We start from the raw sequence: 12,064 nt of genomic DNA on the forward strand, positions 1-12,064 counted from the left end.
TGCTTAATTTCGGGTAGTGTGGATTTCTGTAGCCAGTCGAGGCATAGTTTTTCTACACTGTATGTTGTAATTATCCCTGGATGTTGTCTTTGGGAATATCTTGGGTCTGGCCTATTCTGTTTGAACCCCTGTATTTTGTTCAGGAATCTATCTTGACAGTTATTAGTGTCTGTGGGCCAGATCAACCATTTTTTTCCAATCAGGAATAGTTCTGTTTTGTTTTAAAATATAGGACACGTCTAACCCGTCATCTGTAGTGGTGTTTCTATCAGGCATAGGCTTTGGTATAGACGGGATGTTTTAATCTTTTATCTTGACTAGGCCAAGACAGGTTGTTTGTTGAATGGTGTCATTCAGGAACATTATTTGTTCTGGGATCATGCAGGCTCTAAATAATGATTCTAAACCTTGTACCTGCCACTCTTTAGTACCCCAGATGGTTTTTGTCTCAATGTTGTTTTTCAAAAATTCAGAACCAAATGTAGGCATTTTTTCATAAAAATGTTCAGAATAAATCAATTTAGTATTTGTCAACATGTTTTTCATTCCTGTCTTATTTAACATTTTGAAATAAAACGTTTCTGTATTAGTGTAATTAAACCCCGAGAAGTATGGACATTTCTCATAATATGTTTTTGAACTGCCTTTTGGCGGAGTTGGACATTGTTCCCACTGATTATAACTGAAAACATTTCTAGGATTAGCAGATTTATGCAGATAATGATGCCCGAAGTGATTGAAGCAATACATTTCTTCATAATTCGAAGAACCCTGTAAATAATCATGTTCCGTAAATTTTGCTGACATTTCTAAATCTGACATCATATTATTAATATTTTCAAAGGAGGAAAAGTACACCTAACACAATCCATAATTTAATCCATGGTGAAATTAGATATGTTTCTCTGAGTTGATGAAAAAGCTCTGTAATTTTCTTTTTGAAAGTTTTTGTTGCTGGCGTTTCTTCATGTTCACTTGGATCATCAGAAAAGTCATCAAAGTTGATAAAGTAGCCAGATGCAGTTCTGTCAATTGGTGGAATTGCTTCCGGATTTTCGTTTATCTTTGGATATGTATGTTCAGATGCTACATCATTGTAGACAGGTGTTTCTTGACGAACTGTTGCAATTTGGGTTTCCAGAGGCACAAGTTCCATGGCTTTGTTGCATAGTCCTTTTTTATTCACTGCAGGTTTATCAAATGTGATTAGTCTCTCAGTTTGAACCTCTTGGATTGTAGCAAGATTTGGTCTTCTGCTATTTCTTGGGAGTCCACTGGGCCTACTACTTATTATTGGCCACATGGTTGTGGTTTCACTAGGTCGATTGATACAACTCGATTATCCTTTTTACCAGCAAGGGGCGGTAGTACTACTGATCTTGTTCCGCTGACAGCTAAGACAGGTACTGCTTTTCTGTAAGAAGGCACAAATTCCTTCTTCACCACGATCTTTTCTCTGACCAGATCCCCAATCTTTGGAATCCAGACAGGTCTTGCTGGGACAGGTGTTTTTTCTTCAGTGGTCGTTGGCTTTAGCTTTTTGTTACTTAGACTTTTTCTTGTTACATTCAAGTCCTGTAAAACAGCCAAACGATCTTTGATATCAAAAGTTTTTTGTTTCACCACTGAAGTGTGACAATCGAGATCATGAATGATCATTCTTGTACCAAACAAAAGTTCGTACGGAGTGATACCTCCTAGAGAATTTCTTGGCAGATTATTAAGACTACGTTGGACACTTATTAGATGTTTGACCCACCCTTCACCCGAACCTAATACCCTCGCTGTTATAGATTGCTTTATGTCACGTTTTTTTCTCTCCAATACCGCATTTCCCTCGGGATGGAATGGACTAGAATACCGCTATGCAATGCCCATGCTGGCCATGGCCTCCTTTAAGCCCGAGAGCTAAACGCAGGACCCTGGTCAGAATGTAGCATGCCAATTGGGTATGTGCCGATAAAGACTTGCAAATCTATTATAACAGTTCTGGCGTCAGCCGAGCACTGGGGCCACATCCAAATGAATCTCGCTTTAATAATTATGGGATCGCATTCTTCCATCCGGATGTCTGCGTATAGATAGCCTGATGCTGTCTAATAGAGGTGTCTGGGCAGGTGTCTGGTTCGGTTCACAACTGCGATCTCTGTTGCAGTCCTGACAATTCATTGCAAAGTTATAAATTTGCAGGCTCATCCCAGTACCAGTATCGTGATTGTAATTCTATTAGAGATTTCAGGATCTCTTGGTGCCTCAGACCCAATCCCATGTGTGCTTCTTCAATCAAGAAGACTCTCCGGTTCGTGTTTGGAATTACTCTAAACCTCACTCCAGGGATTTGAGCAAACGGAACGGAGTTCGCATCAATTATGTATGTATTTCCGAGTGGATAATTTAGAGGTAACGCCGCATAATTGCCTCCCAGTAAGGCTTTTACTGCTAGTAGCGTTTCTCCATCTATTTGTTTTTTAGAACGCTTTTTTTGTGGCTACGGAAGCCGGTTGACCCGCTGCCGCTGTGGCTCTGTCAGCCAATGAATTCCCTGCAACGTGAACGCCATCACGTTGAAGACTCTGCGTATGTATCATGTGAGTCTTTCGTAGTTCTTTCTGCAAAAGAACTACTTGTTTCCATAGTTTTTTATATGTTATTGTGCCACATGTCTCATCTTTGTACCCGTTTTCTATCCAGGTCTGCATGGAATTATTGTAAGATTCGACGCAGTAATGCGAATCACACACTATTAGTGTGGGGAATTCGCGATCGGCATTTTCAAGCGCCATCTTCAAAGTTAATAGTTCAGCTCGCTGAGCTGTATATTTTCTGATTGATTCAGTTTTAGTGGCCATCGGTCTGAATTTACCTAAGCGCCAGCAACCTTTAACAATCGCGCATGCAGCATTGTAAATTTGCTTTTCCACAACGTAGTGTTGTGCAAATCTGTCCTGTTCGAGAGGCAGAATTTCGATTGACAGAGGACATTCTTTTTGATATTCTAGATATTCTAGTTTTTATATTATCGGATCAAATGCCTGTTTCACGTCTTCTGTTGCAAGAGAATTTTCCCATTGTATCCATTTTGGATCTAGAGCTTTAGCATTTAGAATGCCTTGTCTTGTTACTGCCTTAAGGGCTGATACTGCTGTTAAAACAGATATTCTCTTCCCTTGGGCTAAGGCTCTTTCTTTTGCTACAGCAGTTTGAACCGTAGTTAGAATTTTTTCAGTAGAAGGGAATTTCATTTCAGCTTGTGTGTACAAGTGTGATTTGTAAGCTATTGGTACAGTTTATCCCTCATTAGAGGTCAGGTATATGAATCCGCATCTTCCTGGGATGACTCGGATTACAAGGTTGCGTTCGTTTGCGTGTGTTTGTAGTTTTGTTTTAGTTAACATGTCTGTCTGTAATGATCTTAAATTTTTTTTGTGTTTTTGAGTCCAATTAATTGGTTTAAAATCAGGTTTTATTAGTTCGTAGAGAGGTTTAACCCTCTCTGCATAATTTAGAATGTATGTTCTTCCGAAATTCAGGAAACCTAGAATCGATTGTAAGTTTTTCAGCATTTTTGGAGCTTGGAGTAGTGCACACTTCTCTAAGAAGTTGTCTGCTAGGCTTTTGCCTTCACTTGATAATTCATATCCTAAAAATAGGACAGTTAGATGGGCAATTCATGATTTTTTTAAGTTACATTTGTACCCTTCAGATGCGAACCCAAGTATGATGGTGTTCACTCTTTTCAAGTGAGTCTCCGGGTCATCGTCCGTAAGATAGATGTCATCGACATAAGATAATGCCTCATCATCATATATTTGTAGTAACTCTGTTACCCTGGCTGAAAATAATCCTGGGCTGTTCTTGAATCCCTGTGGGAGATGACAACATTTTTTGGGGGTCCCCATGCTGGAGAAAGCGGTCAAATATCTGCTTTCAGGTGCTATGTTTTGACAGAAGAAACAATTTGAAATATCTAATGTTGTTTTATAATTCTTTTGCACAATGTTATTCATTAGTGCTGCACTGTGTGAGTTTTGTACTGCAAAAGTTTTGCAGCAGGAGTTTAGGTGTCTGTAGCCCAAAACTAGACGATATGAATCGTCTGGCTGGGACACAGGAAACAAAGGATTGTTCATTTGTGAGGTGCATATCTCGATCACCTCCTGATATTCAAGTTGATCTAAAATTTCTCTGACTTGTTTTTTAGCTTCTTGCTTAACAGGATACTGCCTCTGTGCAGTAGGTTGATTTTTTAACTGGATTTTATGGTGAGGAGAATCCTCATCCCATCCTACATGATTTTTATATAATGCAGGGGCTTGGGCCACTGCCCATTATCTTGCAAATGTGTATTTTTTATGAATTGGATTGTGATTTGAGAAGGCAGGCATAATCATTTCTTCGCCATGTAGGCACTCCCTGACAAACTCTGGTGGCCAGTCTTTCTCTGCTAGAAGGATATCATAGCCTTTAGATAGATTCTCCCAAAAGAGACCTTTTATTTTCCTAGTTTTATCTCCCTCTATACGTAATGTTATTTCATATAGTTTATGGGGCACGCTAACTCGGGTGTCTGCAGTTTCCACTTGAATGTATTCATTCGTGTCCGCTGTCTCCAGGAGATTCACCAGGATCTTGCGAGCTATGTTCACTTATGCTGCACTGTCTAGCATTGTCTGGGCCCACTCTCCATTTTTCAGTTGTGTCCTCAGAATTCTCGGCATGTTTTACTTTAATACTGGCTACCTTCTTTCTGGGAAATTGTAATTTTTTACTTTGATGAGCAGGTTCCTTGTCTTTGGACTTGACGTGCTTTTCTGTACGTTCTGACCGTCCTTATTCTTTCCGATTTCTGTGAAGAAGTCTGAAAAGATCGAGAGGGACGTGTATCAATATCTTGATATCTATCAGGTTTTCTCAAAGTGTCCCTATTTCTAAGGTTGTATCTTTTTTCAGAGGGCTCCCGTTGTGGAGACTTTCCCCCCCCCCCTTTCTGGAGAGCTCTCTCTTCGTTGGGGAGACCTTCCTCTGGTCTGAAAATGTTTTTCTCTGGGAGTTGTTTGCTTACTACCCTCCCACTTCTTCTTTTGAGAATTGATATTATTTTTAATGAAAGTCTTTTCAGGATTTTCTGTTAGTTGTGGTTTTACTGGTTTACCACCCAAGCTATCTCAAACTAATTCTTCATAGGATTTTTCAATTATTCTGGCAAGTTTAAAAGGTTGGTCTGCTATATCTGTTTCTTTAAATTTTTGGCAGATCGCCACAGATGCTGCTACTCCTTTTATGTTGGCTAATAATATAGCCGAGACCTGCTTAAAGTCTTTCAGTAATTTCATACCTAGAGTTAAAGCAGGTTCTGGACCGTATTCATTTTGAAGCTGTCTTAGTATGTCTGGTATGACCGCCATAGACGGAACACCATGTGTTTTTGTGTAGATAGAAGCAAAGACTGTGACCCAAGTGTCACAGTCCTCCACATGTGGTACGATCCCCATTGGGAGACAGATAGTCAGAATTCTGTGTTTTTCGTGAGGGGTAGTATCAGGAAATACTGCCTCTATCTGAGTAACTTTTAAGCTAACCAGAAGGGAATTTGTTCCCGTTTTGAGGGTATTTTACCAATACATGATTGTATATTCTGTGGTGTAATTTTATTTGTGTTCCCCTGTTGAGGGGTGTTTTGTGGAATTTTAATTGCAGGTTGGACTGTTGAAGTCCGCATGACATATATGACCAATTGTCTATGTATTTTAATTAGTTGTTTTAGTTGAACTAAAAGTTCTCCGCTTGACATTTTTTCAATGTCGGGATGTGGTGTATAGCAGGCTAGAACCGGCCATGTGGCTCCTGGTCTACCTAGTGGACCGAGCCTGGTAATGTGATTTTGATGTTTTAGGGCACCATTAAACTAGAGCAGGTGCTCTTGGTGTGTTAGTGGAATTTCAACTTCCTCGAAAGGAGAGTATTCCTCTGGAGATTCCTCTATTTTGTAGTAGTGGAACTCGCGTGTCACAGCCTGTGCTGCTGGAAAAGTTATTCAGGAATAGAATACCTCTCTCTGCCGATATTCATGGGCCTCTACCACAAATACGACTATACCACCTCTTGATGATACTCCATTTTCTATAAGTTTTATAGTTATGTTTTTTCTTATATTGACCGGGATGATTATAGCATTCGGGTCGTCATTTTGGATAGTTGTGTCATCCGCTAAGAGTTGAGCTGCTGGTCTAGCTCTCTCCCTTTCGTCCCCACTATCTGACATTTTTACTGACAGAAAGTTTGCAGAGTATGTTTTGAGGAAACAAAGATTAGGTGCACAATGTTTTGAAACACTGTATCCTTCAACGTTGACTAAACCAAAAACTAATACATAGGAATCTCTTCCTACTAAGTTCTGGCGGATATTAACCTTTTACCCACTCCAGACGTCTATTGGAGTTTTTACGGAAAAGTGGTTTGTGTGAAAAGTACGACTGAGTTACTCTAGTATCTTGCGTTAGATTATCGCCTTACCAAACGTTGGGCACCATGTAGTGTAGTTCCTATATTCCCAATAGGCTCTGCGCATTGGAATAACATAAACAGTAGTTTAGACGTAGGACTGAGGACGACTAGGTCTCTACTGAATATGTTAGACTTAATTAGGTATGCCAGCTAGCTCAGAGGTCACTAGAAACTTTCTTGAATGAACAGGAAGGAGTTAACTTTCCTGATTAGACAAGAAGGGATTAGTTTCTGACAACCGCATAAACATGACAACTTTGCTCCCTCCAGAATAAGGAGTATATCTCCAGAGTCGTGTGAAAACAATAGATAGCTATTTCACTCAGTCAATCGTGCATGCTTAGTTTCACTAGAGTGCAGAGAAATAGAGAGACGGGCGTTTTCAATAAAAGTTGTTATTTATTGAGCAGTCTTCTTTCTCATGCAAGATAAATAAATTGCCACAATTGCAATACTTATCATAAAGTAAAGTGCCTACAGTAAAAGGAGTATTATGAAATAATACTGTAAAAGCATTTATATGGTTTCTGAGCCATATGATACTTAAAACGGATAAAATATATACAATACATACAATATAAAAGTTGACTAAACGTACTCAACTGGTGCTTCTAAAATACGCCTACCCCAGTGTACCTAACCTAAGCCTAGTAAGTGGGAAGGAGTAAGTGAGCTGTAGTTTAAGTTGAGTAAGTTTTGCCAACAATCTGCATAAAGAATTCTCTAAGGATCTAATCAGCTCCGTACCTTGGTATTAGAATGAAGGAGGTCTTGTATCTCTTTCTCAGGACTCGATCTCCCAGTAACCAGCAAGGGTGACTGGAAACACTGGAGCTCGATTTCTCGGCAGGAGAAAAGACAGCGTCTTTCTCAGTGCGTCAAATGGGAGGGTCGGCTTCCTTCTGCACTCGCATCAGCTGGGCTTTGGGTAAGTAGATAGCCGCTCTGCTCCAAACCACCGTGTGCTAGCTTAAGGCAAATGCTGGTATATTTATACCTGGAAGTTGCCGTGTTTGACGTAAGGTTGGACATAAGACCTCACTAAGAACTGTCACTAAGAACTGGCAGTTCTTTCAGGACTCTCAGGAGTTCTAGGACAAATCAAAACTGAAGCAGAGGGAATTTCCGGGTTGCTGAAGGTTTGGTTTGTTTAAAGAACGCGTTGTACTTTTTAGGAGTCTAGGGAAGTAGCCTTGCCGTATTTGGACTGCATTGGCTATGACTAAATATGGATATGATTCTTATGCCTTTATAAGGATATGATTTGCTATAACCACATAAGGGCATAAATCGTGAATATTTAATTAGGGTCCTAGATACGTTTACAACACAATGGTCTTTCCTTTGATGAGTGTTGACCTTTATGGACACAAAAGTAAAGAAACAGATTGTAACTGCAAGTTTTAGGATATCTGTTTGTAGGAAATGCATTTTGTTGACACCTAGCACAAGCAATCAACAATAGTCAACACAATACACATGTAAACGTCACCCGCTAAGCACTACCAAAGCATGATTAGACACTATATGGTCCTCTGCTCAGTATCCTCAACCCTGGTCATTGACTGAGTTAGCCCACTAACATCATGTAGGCCAGGGCCATCCTACATGTACTGGAATGTGAGGTATTACGACACACGCCACGCTATTGGGTAAACTACTTGTGCATGACTATACAGACACCTCCTTTACAGCCAGGCCCAGTGACTTGATACATATGGTCCAAAGAAACTGGTACCATAGTTTAGACTGCATGCTGGGGTCACAATATAAGACAGGTGTGTCACTGATAGCTTCCTCTCTGGGGATGTGTGGACATGTGGACTACTTAATCTGATATACTATGTCAGATTGAGTTTGTGTGGTATGTACTGCCACCACAGGACACACCTTTTGCCATATGTGACACTGTAATAGGGATGACATTCAACACACCATCGTCTGTTGTTTCATTGGATCGAATGTAATAAAACTGGTAAATGACATTTCAAATTCTCTTCAGAAGTAACGAGCTATCTACACTGGTAATGTGTCAGATGTGCAATTCACCTGTATAGTGTAAGCATGACTTATGGAAAAGTGACAACAGACCTGCAGGAGTAAAGGGAATGGCATAAGTCAAAAACTCACATTGACAATGTAAAGGAGTATTAGGTCAGGGATTTACCTCAGTCACCATCTATACTAATATAATAAAGAGAGAGACCAAACCTTTGAGGCGGGTAAGCTCTGGAACCACAGCGCCAACCGGAGCATCGAATGCAGCATTGGATAGGTGAGTAGTCCACTGGAAGTAGCACCGGCTCAGAGGTGGGCGTGTGCGTACGTTTGGAGCGTGTGAATAGCGTTCTATCGCGCTGAGTACGCCATCGGTTGATGTTTGGAGCGTGTGAATTTCCTGATATTTGTGGTCGAGAGAGGGACATAGGGTGATGGCACAGTAGATCCTTCAGGCTATGCGCCTTAATGACGCTGCATTCCTCCACACACTTCTCCATCGCTAACAGACAGTATTTCGCAATGCTTCCCCCATTGTACCAATATAGCTTTAAACCGTTATTAACTTTCTGTACGCATAGATTCTCAGTCTACTTGCGCCACCTACCGGACAAAAAATAAAGAGCTTCGATATTGTCGAAAAATAAAGAGCTTCGATATTGCCGTCACAGGGCACCCAGCTCAACCTATTTAAAACCGAACTTCCATGCGATGAACACAGAGCTTTTAACTCAGATTCACGTTCTGCGCTTTTTCGTGAAAGGGCAAGCAACTCCGGAAATGAATTTCCCATAATTGGCCTGTGACAGCACGTTTTATTTTTCAGGTCCTCCTTAAACACGTACTCCCCGCCAACGGTGCCTATTAAATGGCAGCAAACATATCTGTCATACCTGGACAATCAAGCACTACCATTGCAATATAAAACTCATTTTAGGAACATCCATGGTTCTGCAGATCTAAAGGGAGATGGCTCTGTGCATCAGTTGTCTTGCCACAGTAACTCTGCCCCAGCCTGGGCCATGACCTAGACTGACTACATAGTAATGACTTGGTCTCTGCAGACTGTTCCTTCTGATCCCACAATACCATCACATTTCCACCAATTCAATGCATAACAACGAATCTTCTGGCCATCAAATATGCGACTTCAAGGTTGTATGGCACTCTGAAAGGGTCTGTGAGGTAAAGCTAGCTCCCACACAACAGTTTTACAAAGCCTGATGTGGGCTGAGTGATCTGTGAGACTTGTGTAATGTCCAGAACAAAAACTCATCCATGTGGTACATTAATGTGTATAAATGCAAAATGTGTGTGGTGTACTGTACATCATGGTTAGTGGATTTTGCCCTAAAATGTTTTTTTTTTTTTTTTTTCTTTTTTTGTATTCCTCATATACCAGATTGGGTATTCTAGTTAGGGCATCTCCTCCTCCCTACATTGCGATTCACGAGACTTAGAGGATTATATCCTTAGTAGGGAGGAAGGGCGAAGACCCCGCTCTAGACTTGGCTGTTTGCTATGTCCGCTCCATACCATTTCGACCTTGAAGACCCTTTCTACGGCAGGAGAACAAGCACCAACAGTGCCCAGGTGAAATCATAGGAATACTGTCATCGGTTCCGCCAAGCCACAAGGGCCGCCCAGATCTTATCTTGACTAGAACTATCACAAGCCATATCGGACTCACTCACATAAATAATATATTTCAGGCATTCCGTAAATGTAGGGGCATTCTCTGACTTCCAGGCTTTACAGATTTCACGCCTTGATAGAATAATTATATAAAAGATGAATTTAGTCATCAAATCCTGAAGCTGGTATTCTGCCCCTAACCCAAAAAAAATTATCCTAGGGGAAATCTCAAAATGTATGCTGAGTACGTCAGATATGAACTCTCCAATTTTAGTCCAAAAGAGTAACAAACTTGGACATTCTGCGAACATGTGTATATCATCTGCTGCAGGGGCCTTACAACGTGGACAGCTATATTCCAGCTTTGTAATTTTAACCAGTTTTTTTGGAGTTATATAGACTCTATTTAAGGTGAACAGATGATTGCGCTTTAAGGGGGCAGATTTCACCACTATATTTAACAATTTAAAAGAGTCTCCCCATAATGCTAGCAAGTTATCACATTGCAGGTGGTCTATCTCCCCCCAGAGTTTGTTAAGTTCACTCTCTGAGATTTCATCCTTCTCATTTAAGGCCTCATACCAAAAGGAGATCTCCTTTTTCCATCTATCCTTTCTCGTCACAAATTCAAATTTTGGGTTGGTTGTGTACTCCCATGGAATGGTAGACCACCAACTTGATAACTGATAGAATTTAAATCTGGTGAGAGTTCCATTTGTCAACCTGGAGAGTGAGTCCCACCCCAATAGCTGGGAGTTATCCATAAAATCCTGCCATTGCATAAAACCGGCTGTTTTAAGAGGAATTGATAATTGGTCTCTGAGACATACTGGCGTCCCAGGTGAATCCCATATAGGGGCCTGGGGGGTGTAATAGGGAATACCCAGTTTCTTTCTCACAAACACTCAGTTTCTCAGGGCAGTTCCTAGCACCTTTAATCTAACCTTCTTGTAGAATCTTGGATCTCCAAATTTGAACAAAAAGGATTCTAGCCCTAAAGGGATACCATGTAATAGCGCCTGAAATAGCCGTCCTAAAGAGGATGTATCGGCTTTGTCTGCCATACACCTAAAGTTTTTAAAGTGAAAAGAGTGACAATAATACAAAATATCTGGCATAGCTAGTCCTCCAGCTTTCAATTTCCGTCGCAATTTTTTTAAAGAAATTCTGGGCGATTTACAATTCCAGATAAAAGATCCGATTTTTCCCTGTAGTTTGGCGATATCTTTAGGATCAAATGATAAGGGTAATGAATTAAATAAGAAAGTAACCTTTGGCAAAATAACCATCTTAATTAAATTAACCCTTCCAAAGATGTTTAGTGGTAGGCCAGACCAACGTTGTAAAGTCCCGCAGATTTCCTTGTAAACTCTTGCCCTAAAATGTTAAGAAAACGTCAGTTTCAAGGAACTTCACAATTTCAGAATTGGTGATGTTCGCATTTCAGTTACAGACACATGGAAAGGCCACATTGCGGATTATTGGTGGCTGTTGAACAGTAGGCAATGATAATGTAATGCTTCATGAAGCAGATGTGTTGTCAAATGAGTTTTGGGTTACTCTTCAGATATGTTTATTTATTTTTTTAAATAACTTTATTGGCATTTATGTATATATCACATAGTCATCATTTTGCATATGCAGATATGGAGGGTGTCACTTATTCCCCAGGTTCTCCTTTACAATCATAATCATGAATTGGTCATATAATTTTCACCCTTCACCGTTATCTGTCTGTGCAAACCAAGGAAATCCGACAATGGATAGCGCCCATTCCCTCTCGATTATTCTTCCAGTGATACCTCGTTCTCATTTTAGCTTTTAAAATCTATACATAAATTTGGGATCGCAACTTACCCCCCTTCCCTTCACTCCATCTTCCCCTCCAAACATGGAGTAATCACTCCGAGTTTACCGTATGCATGTT

Source organism: Lissotriton vulgaris, chromosome 2_1, assembly GCF_964263255.1.
Source record: "Lissotriton vulgaris chromosome 2_1, aLisVul1.2, whole genome shotgun sequence".
Taxonomy (NCBI): domain Eukaryota; kingdom Metazoa; phylum Chordata; class Amphibia; order Caudata; family Salamandridae; genus Lissotriton; species Lissotriton vulgaris.